The sequence below is a fragment of the Myripristis murdjan genome, chromosome 10 (assembly GCF_902150065.1).
Source record: "Myripristis murdjan chromosome 10, fMyrMur1.1, whole genome shotgun sequence".
NCBI lineage: Eukaryota > Metazoa > Chordata > Actinopteri > Holocentriformes > Holocentridae > Myripristis > Myripristis murdjan.
In genome coordinates, this window is record NC_043989.1 from 20,801,563 (window position 1) to 20,815,687 (window position 14,125).

Genomic DNA, 14,125 nt, shown 5'->3' on the forward strand with positions numbered 1-14,125 from the left:
TAGGTGCTACAAGGCGGTGCAAGGAGGGAGCGCATAGAATACATGAAATGCATGGAGGAAAGGAGAAGGCATAAGGGCAGATTTTTTGGGGGGGGATTACACACTCCATTAAGTTAGAAGGTGTTCCCTAAAGAGCTGGGTTTTTAACCCTCTCTTAAAGATTGAGAGGGACTCTGTGGGTTGAATGGAGTTTGGTGGCTCATTCCACCGAGGAAACACAGAGGAGAAGAGTCCAGCTGGTGATTTAGGGCCTTGTTGTGCTGGCAGCACCAGGCACCGCTCCATGACCGAGCGAGGTGGGCGGGAGGGAGTGTAAACCTGAAAGAGGGAGTCCTGGTAGGTAGGAGCAGTTTTGGTTGCTGCTTTGTAGGCGAGTGTTAAGGATTTGAATTCGATGCAAGCAGCAAATGGGAGCCAGTGGAGGGACATGAGCAGTGGAGTGACGTGCTATTTTGGGCTGGTTGGAAGCCCAGACGGGCTGCGAGGCTCGAGTGTACCTGCCTGGAGCCCGACAGTGCTCAAGACGAGTTGCAGCAGTCAAATCATACTACATCCAACAGTTAACAAACAAAATCCTTTATCCAATTAATAGTATTGATCAGGTGCAGATTACATGTGCATGAAACTGCGTTAAAGTGACTTTCCTCAGTATCTGTATGATCTCCAGAAAAATGTGGAAAAAAAAAAAAAAAATCATTTGTGTGTCAGAAGATTCCTGCCCGTAACATCACAAATATTACCTGGACTGGTCCAATATTATCTTGGCTTCTTGCCATCACTCACTTTCCATTCTTTCCTCAGTGACTGACAGATGTTGCAAAATTTATGCTTCTTACGTGTTATCCTTAAAGCAATTTTCTTCTATAAATAGGGAAAGTCAACAGTTCACCCCCTACTGCACTGAAAATGGTTAAGGGACAATTTTTGCATTCTTAAAATTAGGATCCTCCATCACAGTGTCCATCGTTAAATATACAACAATTTTACAGACTGTGTTAGTAAGCAGTAAGAAACTTTCCACTAAAAAGCACAGTCCTAATAAAGCAAGTGACAGTGGAACTGACAAAAGTAGCATAACTACACTGGCAGCAGCATCTCTGTCTGGCACACAGTTCACAACAGAAATAAGTAAGGTAGATAACAGAAAGCTTCACCTGAGACCTTTGTATAATATCATAATGCAAAATAAAGGAGCAGTGCCATTATATTCTTATGGTCCAAGAAGACACCATGTCAGAGCCGACAGTAACATCAAGTGCCTAGCTTACCTGGCTGCAGCCCTCCTTGCCGTGGCCTGATTAATGGCTAAAACAACTAGGAGTCACAGCGACGGTATAGCACTGTGATGTGAATGTTGACCTGACATTTGTTAACATTAATGTTGGTAAACATTATCCTCATTAAACGTGATGTCAAACACATCTGCCATTTCGATAATTGGGTTTATCTGATGTCCAGGGAGTAGCGAGATGTGATTATTTTGTACTCAAGTGACAGAATGAGAGAGGGAGTATAAATGCGACTGAGAAACTGCTGTGGAGGGTGGCAACAGAAAGACCCTGGTAAAATGGCAATAAAACAGTTACCGCATTTGCAATTTCTCCCTTCTCTGCTTTGAACATGCTCATGATTTTTCATCACACCACTAAAGTAGACAAGATGGGCAATAAAGCGAGGGAGGTGGTCCGTGTGTGCAGACGTGAGGAAGGCTGAGACACAGGCTGGCGGAGACCTCTGTTGAGAGTCCCCGGCTGATACTCTCTGTTTGGCCGTTGCAGGTAAAATATTTAATAATTTTCACAGTATGCATTAAGCTCTCTCCCCCAAAAAGTAATTAACTTGAGCACTAATGATACCTTTGTGTGTCAGGTGTTTGCACTTCAGACATGACCGAGTATTGGCTATGCATACAGAATGGAGCTGTAAAGCAGTTTTGTGGCAAATAAGATGAACCAAAAACTAAAATGCTGCCCTCAAGGCATTAGAAAACCATACCGAGCTTTTGCTGACTGAATAATATCATTGCACTGCATTTATAAGTGCATGCTATTCCATATTTATCCTTAACATGACCATGTACAGCACAGTATGCTCTTTGGGGAGTTGATTTTCTTATTCATACTATCCTGTTCTTTGCTTGCGGAGGTGAGGAGTTGAGTCAGAATGGCTTATTACAGTGATGGGTCCCTGTGCTCTAACTATGAATTATGCAATACTCAGGTGGCTTAGACTACAATGCATGACAATGACAGCAGTGGAGGAATTCGTAGCATTATCCCAGGCCCCCTGTTCAAATCTAAATCCTCTGACCGGGTTGCTTTTACAGCTTGAGGAGCTCTCTCAGATTGAATATGGATTTCCTACAGATGTTGATTATGAAAACCATCTGACAAAAGAGAGGGGAGGAGCTGATATGTGGGTCTGTTTCATTGTTTAGCATAAACCCATCAAAAACATTTCATACTTATACTAACTAAGAAGATGCTTGCCTCTGCTCTGGTCTTCACATACCGTGATGCGAGAGAGTTCAGTACAGCGCAGTAAAGGGTGAAAGGAAGTCAAACATACTTCAGGCCTATACGGCATGATGGTTTTGTCCAAAAAGTAAAGTATTCAGTCAACTGTCTTAGCTTTTCACACCTGTTTGTTGAAATCACCCCGTGTTCTCTAAAAAGAATGATTAGGAAAATTGCAGTTTATAGCTGCTGCTGTTTTAAAATGAGAGATTAAGTTGGATAGCCTTAGGAATACTTATGATGTGCAAAAATTACAGATAGCCTCAAACAGCTCATATGCATATAGAGCAACATACTGTACCTTCCAATATCTACAATCAGTTTTTCCTCAGCATTTAACGTGAAATTGAACTTTGGTAGGGTTTGGTTATACAGTTACCTGGATGTAATATACATCCACATGGTGGTGAAATATCATCATTAGTTGCTCTGTGCTCCCCTGGGCTGCTAATCTAAAGTACTGTGTTTCTATCTTTCCATCTACTTCCATAGTGTGGAAAAACATGTCTCAAAGTAATGTTTAGTTGATAAGCAAATGCAAACAAAGTGGATTATTGGCAAAAACAAGTCAAATATATTCTGGTACCCATTTTTTGAGGAAATTTAATATCTCTTTTCATGTTATTTTACTGTTTGAATTCGAAAGTAGATCCGGCAAGTTGCGTCTGCAGGAAGCTTCTGTATAGAGGCCTTGCACCAGGAAAAAATGATCTGATCACAAATCGTAATCATGCAAAAAATATATATATATATATTTTTTTTATTGGCGTAATCCACCGGTATAAAATCAACTATGGAATCAACTGGGATGATCATTGTATAGCATTCAGCCCCAGTGACCACCATGTATTCTGCTCTTTTCAGCATTGCCTCTTTTCAGCAGCACTGCCCCCTGATGGTCAAAAGACAGCACTGCCCTCAGTAGGCTAGTAATCATGAATCAGTTTGCATAACCGTAAGAAGAAAGTTTTGTTTTTGTTTTTTTTTTTTAATTTTTCTGAATGACAGTCAATAAAATAATACAAAATAAATAAATAAAGGCTTTTGACTGGTAGGCTGCTGGTTCAAATACCCAAACTGGAATATAAAAAAAAAAAAAAAAATTGAATGGCTCCCCCTCCTTCAACAACAATAATGTTCCCTGGAGCTGTGTTTTTCATTACAACCACACACTACAGAGCTTGAATTTACTGATAAGCAACTTCTACTAGAGCTAGGGTAACTAAGTGCCGGACCCAGCTGGCATAGTGTTTGGCTGTAATGAAAACCTGAATACCCCTCAGCCTCAATGGCAAGTCGTTGAACACCATTTGTCATTCAGAGACAAACAGGAAAAAACGTTTGTGTGTGTGTGTGTGTGTGTGTGTGTGTAACTGTGTGATTGTGATGCTGAACAGTGCTGAAGAAGAGCATGTGTTCTCAGCAAGTCTTATCTGGATGAATACAGATTTTAAAGACGAGCCACTGTGCCACTCAGAATTAGGTGCAAAATGTAATAACTTGTATGTTCACATGTGCAAAAGACCATAACACAGCACTGGGGTTCACATGTGTTTTTGATTTATACCAGTTATTCCACTGTTACCCTCATGGGGTAGAAAGATTTTGAGCTCTGAAAATAGCCAAGCTGGCTCGGCCGCTTTGAGCTGTTCTCGGGTAAATCCCCCCTTCTCCCCAACACACACACATACCCAGGCTGATGCCAGCTTTGCAACAAATCTTGTGTTAGAAGGCAACACACATATTTCAAGCTGCTGAAGTCCCAGATTTCATATCATAGCAAAATTACCATGTTTATGCAGCTGGCCAGTTTTAACATTTGTCATTCAGGTAAGCAGCATATGCTGAGTGTAGCTAAGTTAAAATCACTGGACCAAGCCTCACAGAGACAAAAAGCCTCATAAGTCAGTGATGCAGCGACAAACAGTTCATTCAGAACTTACCTTGTAGTCGAGTTTGCAATTTGCTGAAGCTCAGAGACAAACAAATCCAAGTAATCCAACAGTAGCCTAGAGATAAATCTACCGTTTCTCTCATAAAACACATTTTTTTTCTGTACTTTAAGTTTCTAACCAGTGTAACCAAATCATTACTGCAAGTAAATCATTTATGCTTACTTATTCATAATAAATTCATTATTTGAGTTCAATAATTTACCCATCATTATTGTATAATATTTGCACAATACAATGGATGGAGTGCGATGCTTTTTACATACAGAGTAGTGTGTTACTGGGTGTTAGTCATACTGAAATAAAATACATATCTTAGTGTGCTGTGTTGCACTTAAATTTTCATACTGATTTGACTAAAATGCCTAGTATGCTTTGGCTTATTTGTTCAAACAATGATATTTTTACATGAATGTTATAAAACCATGCCATTAGTTCTGTTACTTGTCAAGAAACAAGAACAGAACAGCCGTCTGAGGGCTTGTGTAAACTGCATGTCTCATGGTCACATGCATAAACTTCTGGGCAGCCACATTAATTCTCTTCATTATACTGTCTCTCTCTCTCCCCATCTCTCTCTCTCCCCCTCTATCTCTCTCTCTCTCTCTCTCACACACACACACACACACACACACACAAATAATGTCCAATGCTATGCCAAGGCATCTGGGTTCAATCAGAGAGAAAATTTCAGTGGCAACCGCACATATCAACACTGCAAAGTTCAAATGCTGCAACGCATCTGCCTTTCAGCAAGTCATTATTCCCAGAAAGAGCATTAATCTAAAAGACACAGCCCTCTCTGTCTCAGTCATAGCGTATAGGTCTGTGGAATCCTGTCACAGTTAAGGGAGGTGTTAAATTGAATGAGACACAAGACAATGTGTTCCTGCAAATAATTCTGCAACAACAGCATTACTTGGCGCCCTGAATGTGGGCTGTCTTGTCTTTGGCCTCTACCTTGTTCATTGATTTGATGCTCTGTCGGCTGTCTGACAGGCATCCTCATCAGACCTAAAGCGCCTCCAGATGTGTCCGTAATTAATCCTCTTGTCCAATGCTATATATGGGCCTATCACAATCTTCAAGCCGTTAGGCATTAAGCTATTGGTGACGTTGGCCAGGCTGGCTGTTTTTGCCTCACCGCTCCAAACAAGCCTGCACCTGCTCCTGAACACAGACTCACAGAACACAGATCTAGAACCTTCTGCTTCTTGCAGGAGCAAGCTGGGGAGCCAAATGCATAAACACACACCAACACACGCTCATTTCCTCATGTAATTGGGTTATTGAGTTGTTCAATTTGTTCAATTTGTTCAATATGGCTGAAACAATGTTAAGTATTGGAAATGGTCAGAATATCCATATTTTTTAACCTAGGCTGTATTAAAATTTGGATTCCCATCATTTGTAACTATACAGGTCATAACACGGCTACCTTAAGTAATGAGAAATGCTCCCTTTTTACTGCAGCGTCTTGCTGGCCTTCAACACAGTTCAGTCTGACTCATAATAGGAACGGAAGAGAATGAGGAATCTGAGGTTAGATTAAATTTGTTGTGAACATGAGGTGATAGTCGCTGACACTTGGACCATGGCAGAAGGTAGATCGCTGTGGGTGGCCATCCCATGAATTAATGCTTTGATTTATGAAGAAACTTCCTCCCGGAGTGTGGACACTGGTGGTGGTGATGGGGAGTGAAGAGCTCAATGATGGGATATCTTCCTGAGAGGGAATGTCTGATCAGAGGGTTTGATTGGAGAGGGCTCCGGCATCTACAGATGAGATGGTGATGAGGATGGAGGTGGGTCAGGAAATGGCCACAGTGCTAAAATGACACATGAATGACTGCAGAGAGAGAGGACGCCTTTAAACTTTGACTACTTACAAGTGATTGGCTAATGAGTGTGTCAGGCTGTGATTGGATAAAGGTATCAGATGATGGAGCGTAGAGTTAGCAGGAAGCTCTGCTTGTGACTTTGAAAGTGTGTGCAATGAGATAGTCTTCTCGACTGAACTTTCACTGAGCTTTATTTCGATGAAACTCAGTGCAGTGGGATTTTTTTATTAACTCAGAACAAGTTTTGAACTCTTCTTTAATGTTTGGATCTCCTTTTTACAAAGATCACAGTATATCACAAATATTCCACAGGGCACAACAGAGGAGTTCAGAAAACTGTAGCACAGCCAAAAGCTGCAAAAGTATGCAAAGCAATGTATTATTAATGCTCTAAAACCTGTTAGAACGTGCACTTTGCACAATTTTTGGGTGGACAATTTCAAGACTGATTTAACTGTGCCATTTTCAAAAAGGTTCCATTCATTTTGATGGCAAAATGAATGGCCTAAATGTTGGAGGCAAGAAGAAGCTGCAAGCTTCTCATCACTGAAGCTAGTGATGAGGATGTGTTATGTGCTATGGTTACAAATGGTAAGACTCAACATTTCATCATGGACTGATTAAAAAACACTGAATGTATTCAAAGGATGAGGACATAGGCACCAAAAACGTGTGCCTTCAGTTCAGTATTCAGTGCTAACTCTTTTTTATACATCAAGTTGAATGATAGTAGGTTGACATTGTCCAAAAAACAGAGCTGATTTAAAGTGTATGGCCAACACATTCATACATTTTAAACAATGAAATACCATTTGCCTTACGCACTTGCTGATGCAATCAGGTTTATTTTCAAAATTGCTTCACTACTATGTGTTCATCGGCTGTGGGGTGACTACCACATTCACCTTCTATGAAAACAATAAAAGTAGTCCAGGCTAGTGCCAAACTGTGCATTATTTTTCTGTCATATTTTCTGTAAATTATACCAATCTCCTACACAAAACTGCCAGACTTGGCTGCATATCATTTGAGACCATTTACCGTTGAGCTTTAGTGCTGCTACAAGTTGTCATTTTCTCACTTTCAAGAGTGCTAGTCACCTGCTATCACCCAACATAGTGTCTGCTTAAGTGCTGGCATGGAGAACCGGAGCAAACATGCTTCGAGGGACACTGCGTTGATTTTATTCTCTGGGCTCTCATCACTTACGATAAGTCTCCCAAACCCAGTCTCCCAAACCCTTGCTGTATCTTTACTGGCTACAGTTTCAGACTTTGCAAGGCCTTTGCTATCAGCCGCATGCATTTGTCAGCTCTAAGCAATAAAGACAGGGATTAATTGTTGTCTATGGGATGTTGAAAACACACTGTAGCCATTATGTGTTTGTGACTAAACAGGAACACTTGCAATTACTTGACTTGCTTTCATCCGAGATCAATAAACCAACACTCGGAATCTTTATATCACAGCCGGCGTCACGGAAAGCACTTTAGCTCGTTCAATCATACACACCAACATGCTGCATTATACAGTATCAGATTAAGTAAATACATAGCTCAGATTCAGGACTATGGATTTACTGTAAAACCACATTCATCTGCAGTAATGGCACTTCAGGGGAGAGTTATGTGAAAATGTATCTGATTGCTGTTGCTATACAAGGGGCAGAGATGACAGAGGCTTTGTCATACGTCATGGTCATGGTCATGGTCACTATGATGCACAGAGATTAGACAGGAAGATGGAGCAGATATCAAACAGATTAGACGGGGGAAAAAGTGGTATTAGGCTTTAAGCGATAGTGTTTACACACTGTGTGCAGGGTAAGACGTCATCAATTCACAGTGTACACGTATTATGGAGACATGCTGCTGGAATAAGTCACGTGAACACTGACATATACTAATCCAGTCAAACACATTGTGTACACAAATACACTGCATTGCACCAGTTCAGATAGACTCTCTTGAGTGCATCCTCTCAGACACCCATTCATACATCAGCTCGTTTGTGACACAAGTGCAAGAGAGCTGAGACACAGAGCAGCTGGCAGAGCAGAGTGGAGCTTAGTTCAGGACCCACTTGTCCTCATCCTGACAGCACTCCCATGTGGCCATGCTAATGCTGCTTCAACCTCTGGGCTACTGTGCACTTTTTGCTGTGCATGCACAGTCGTGAGAGTACTGTCTGTACGCTGTGTGTGTGTGTGTGTGTGTGTGTCAGGAGAAGAAATCAAAATAACTTGGATTACTCCAAGGATAGTGGAGGGTTTTTTCTGCAATCCAAATGTAATAATACATATATTAATGATGCAAGCCAATTGCATAATTTATTCCCCCTTCTAGAATGACTAGTTAATAATCATGGTTAGAGCTGTCTTTTGTGGAAAGTTTCTGCTTTGTCCAATAAATTATTTGATTTGATCTTTTAAATTTCATCCCCCCTGGTTAAGCACACTTTTAAGGATTACACTAATTACTGTTCAAACATTTGCAGCATTTGAAAAGATGGATTGCCAAATGGCCCAGGGCCAGGGAGACACACTGACTCGGGCAAGTGGCCAAGAAAAAGTTTGTGGTCTTTCAATTTCTCCCCTGGTGTTACCTGGTGTTTTTGCCTCTCCACTCTGCTGTTTGCCCACTCTCCTCTCTGTCTTTGTTTCTGACCAATCCGATTGGACGCCGAGTTGTGTGGGGTAAACATGGCAGCTACTTAAAATGATCAAGCATTCAGTGAAAGTCTGTTTATTTTGTTCTGGAGGCAACCGTTTCCTGAGGTTGAAAATAATGAATCAATCTTTTACCGTTTGTTGGACAATTTCAAGGTAAGGTAGATGAAGACATCTGATTTTTTAAGTTACCAAATGTACCAAATCCCAACACTAAATGGTTACAGAAGCCAGCAACACCCATTCTGTATGTTGGCAAAGCAGATGACTGACAACCACTCATCAGGTCTGATTAATGTATTGGCAGGAGAGATGGACGGAGGCTCGTGAATGTCTCATGAATTTCTACTCCTTTTTTTTGTATGTCACTGATTATTTATATGAATTCTGCAGTTGTATAATATTTTGCTGTTGTACATTATGAAAGGTCAAGTTCAGTATTTTTCAACCCAGCCCATATTTAAATGTTGATAGCCATCATTTATAAGCATACATGTAGCCAACCCTAACCTTCTTCTGGATGGGCAAAGGTCAAAACTGAGTGCAAGCCTCCAGTGTGGTCGGTACAGGCAGACAGAGTGACTGACAAGACATCAGGAGGGAGTGAGAGAACTAAAGGGATGGAAAGAATTAATTGCTATTCATGCAAACACAGCAGAGCATTAAAAAAAAAAAAAAAAAATGACGGTTGTATCATGGAAACATTACAAATCACATTCAGTCGATTATATTTCGACTCATCAAAAAATGGCTCCTTTTTGTTTTAACTGGTATCTTCCTTGCCTGTGAGTGTGAATGTGCGTGGGTGTCTGTCTGTGTGTGTGAGCGACAGGTGAAATATAGTCCTGTCCCTTAAGGAGCAGGCCTGGCCACCAAAGCTCTGTCCCTGGTCCAGATGTTTGTCGATCCCATGAAGCAGAGAAGGTCAAAATGATGACATCACGGTGAAGTGAAAGCCAGGCGAAGACAGTGCACATTCTCCTGAGACAGATGTGTGCCGAAACACCCGCGACTTCTGCTCCTACGAGAGTAGACTGACAGGCAGCAAGAGGCAGGAAAGGGTAGGAGGAAAATAAAGAGGGATATGTGTGTGCATGCCTGGGTCTGTGTGTGTGTGTGTGTATTCCTGTTGTATTGACTGACAGATCGCGAGTCAAGTGTTAAGCCTCCGCTGTTCTTTTCCTAATGGGATATCATTTCCTTCAGTCAAATAATATGACACCAGTTTGACACTGAAAAGAATAGGAGAATAATTTAATTTCCTCTGTCGGCAGCATAAAGCTACAAACTGCCTTTTGATTTCTGGTGTCATTTAAACCTCATTTCTAATTCTGCTGATGCCATAAAGGTTGAGTAACTAGACCATCCTGCATGGCATAAGTCAACATAAATGTGAAGTTTTCAAATAGTGAGGCTGACAGTGTTCAGTCTCTGTAAAAATAGATGTTTTCTAAGGATACTGCTGTACAGTAAACACAGTACTCTATGATAATCTTTGTAAAAGGCACAAAGACCAGTCGCCCACTGTTAGTGGGATAATCTTTGGCAAAATTGCTGGGATTGACGAGGCACTGGCCAGAGTTATTTTTTGATCACGTACCAATAACTGGTAGAAAGAACTTGAGTTTCTGTTCTCTTTTGAGCGCTGAAACAAAAAGGATGTCAGAGAAAAGGACTGTTGATGCTTTCAAGGACACAAATAATTAAATATATTTAAGACAGATACATCATAGCAGCAATATTACCACATTATTTTTGCAGTGGTAGATAGTTTCCAATTGAGTCCGTTCACCAAAACGAAGCCATAGCAACAGCAGGCTGAGGTTACCACATAATGCAGCTGCCATATTGCCTCGCTGACATGTTTTCATCCTCTTAAATCAGTGTTTCACTGTGGAACTGTCAGTATGTGCCGAAAACTCATTTGGACAGAACTAGATGGAGGACTTCTGCTTCTGTACCATGAATCTCTATAGAGATGAGTAGTTAGTGTCTTGCTCCTTGGTGATTTGCTGGGCTGGACTTTAATTAAAATGCATAAATGTGCCATCTGAATAGGCTTCCGTGAAGACACTTGTGCTTTATTAGACAGACAGTCTCTGCAGGACTGTGGGCTGTCTCAGCACCAAACTCTGTACCCAGAATATTACAATGTTAAGCCCTGATAGACACCAGAGCCTGCCAGCCCCAGCAGCAATCACCTCATCACACCTAATTTTGTTGTTTTGTTACAGAGAGGGAAATTGCAGTCGCTGGCTGGAGTTGTTTCCTTTAGCAACTCAACCATTGAAATGGGGTGAACTGAAATTGTCAGTGCCGTTCTGCATCGCTTTTTCACATATGCTGCTTTGTTGTTACTGTAGATGCTTTTCCCAAACACCAATTCAAACTGACTTGACAGACAGAATTGGCAAAATATGCTAATGATGATAGATAACGATGCTGTTGATGCTGTGGATGACGAGGATGATGACGATGATGATGATGTAAGGTATGAGCTACAATTTTCCTGATCAGGCATAGAGTTAATCCAATCATGGGCAAAATATTGAATTACCCATTATTATTTGTGGAGAAATTCAGTGGCTCGGTGCTAATTTCACAACTCAACATTCAGTAGCGCCAATTAGTTTTTTTTTTAGGCTGATCTCCAAATTTAACTCTCACAGCACAATCTCCATCTATATACGGGTAAAACCTCCTATCTCTCACCCTCCACCACCCACCCCTCTATCTCTCTCATCTCTCTCTGTCTCTCTCTCTCTCTCACACACACACACACACACATACATATCAAATTAACGCAAAATGACGCTATAATTTTTCATTCTTCTCATTCTTCTGAAAGAATACTAACATCATCTCCTATAAAATATAAACCAAAGGGATGAATTCTTAATTTCTCTCCTTCCTAAATCCTTTGGTCTCCCCTCAAACGAGTTTCAACAACACCGATCACAGGCAGAAGTGCCAGGGACATGGCTGAAGGAGGTTCATGTCAGCTCTTTCTTCATTTCTGTTCTTGAACTTTTATTTAACCAGGGTCTAGCCACATATAAGCACTTAAAGTGGGTGCTGGCCAAGAAAAGCAGTGCACGCACTTTATAAAACACATAAATATTAAAAAACAGATATTTTAAAGCATTAGCATGAGTATTTGTATTTAATCTAAACTTTGAACAAAATCCAAATTGAAATGAAATGAAGTATCAAATCTTCATGTAGCTCCTTCCAGGAATGTGGAGCATTTCAAGCAGAAGTGACTTCTCCAAACACTGACTATCCCCATGAGTGATGAATGGAGTGACCTGTGTTTGCAATAAACCATGAGGCAGAATTCAAGGATTTCAAAGCTGTCTTCAGAGCATGCATGCACACAACCCGTCACCGTAGCCTAAGACTGGTGTGGACCTTGATACCTATTCCTGAAGTGAAAAAAATGCTTTAAATTCAGCCTCTTTGTCAGTTGTGACTGCGAAGTTTAAGAAGTTTAAATATTTTCATTTAAAATAAAGATAGATGACATGATTTCTATTGCTCTGCCCTACAAGATGAAAAATAGTGAGGCTGAAAGAGTGAAAAAATTTGCATTGCATTTTTTTTTCAGAAAACGTACATTTTGTCTTTTAGGGAAGTTTTGTACTATGAAAAATACTTTTTGCAAGTGGAAGGCACTAGAGATGTGCAAAAAATGATAGTGCTGCCTGCAAATGAATGATTTTCAACATTTTTACAGATCATCATTTATATACTGTATATGGTTAATAGCAAGGGCTCAAGAATGGAACCCTGAGGAACCCCGGCTAACAACACGCCATCTTCATCTATTACTATAATGACTCGTAAACTGTAGTGCTGATTACTGTGGAGGGTGGGAAGATAGATGGAATCTATTTACTCTCTTAGATTCCTGACTGAAAATGGCCAAGTAAATAATGTGCTGGCATCAACAAAATTTGATTCAAAGAAACTGTGTAATTTGCTTACTGCTGGGTTGAAGTGACAACCCCGTTGATTTGATTTGATAAAACAGCAAGCTCCTGCTTGATGTGAAGGGGCCCTGTTTCAATGATCATAACAATCGTGCAGTGAAATAAATTTACCTCCTTTATTTGAAATAAAACATGCTCTCTCTTGACTCCCTGTTGTTTGAGAAATTGTGGTGATAAAACAGAATTCAGGAGAAATAAAAAGCAATAATTTCCTTTCCTGTTAAAGGATATCTGTTTGTTTCTGAATAGGTCTGCAGAGATGAGTAAAGAAAATGGGCTGATGAAAAAAAAAAGAAAAATGAAAGAATCCACTCTGCCACAATTAATGCTTGTGCGTTCAATTCAAACACTTGTTTTGATTGAAAAGATGGGAGCATATTCCCAAACGTCTTTGTATGATTAAACTCATGCTCTCCTTTTCGCTTGCTTTCTTTTTCCACTAGTGCATCAGTGGGTCCAATAAATTGGTCTGATAATCAGTCAGGTCTCCTCCTTGCTCAGTACCACATTGTGGCATAATGCTACATCTCTATCAGTGACCTAACACCCCCCAACTGCAAATCCAAAGCGCAGCCCCAAGCCTCATCAGTCTGTTTTCAAACCAAATCACAGTTTATGGTGTGTGAGAGCAGCTGTCTTTCTCTCTGGTGTAGCTGCAGTCAGCTGGCAGCGCGACTGATGATTCCAACAACTTAGACGGCAAGCGGGCGCGTTCAGTCTGAGGCGGCGTTGAGTGTCATCATGGGAGACAGGTAGCTATCCTCAGCAGTGACTCACATCACCTGCAGCCTGTTCATCCCCAAACCCACAAATAAATATCAAATCTAAGAACACACACTACACAATGGCACATCAATTCAGTTCTGTTTGCCAGCCCGCTTCTGTGCCTCTGTCCTATTCTTGTCTGTCTGTCAGCCTGTCTTTATCTCATACATCTTTTATGCTGCTTGTTTATGCAAATCCTTATCTTCATCCCTGCCTCTGCTCTCAGGCATAACCTAGGCATAACCCAGGAGCAAAAGCAATGTATTGGAGATTCTTTGGCATATAGGGTTCATTTTTTTATAGGTAATATAGGTAAAGTGGCCCCTTAACTGCAAGACTGCTACCTTATATCCATTCAATAAATATACCAGCAAATTCAGCCTGAAATAGT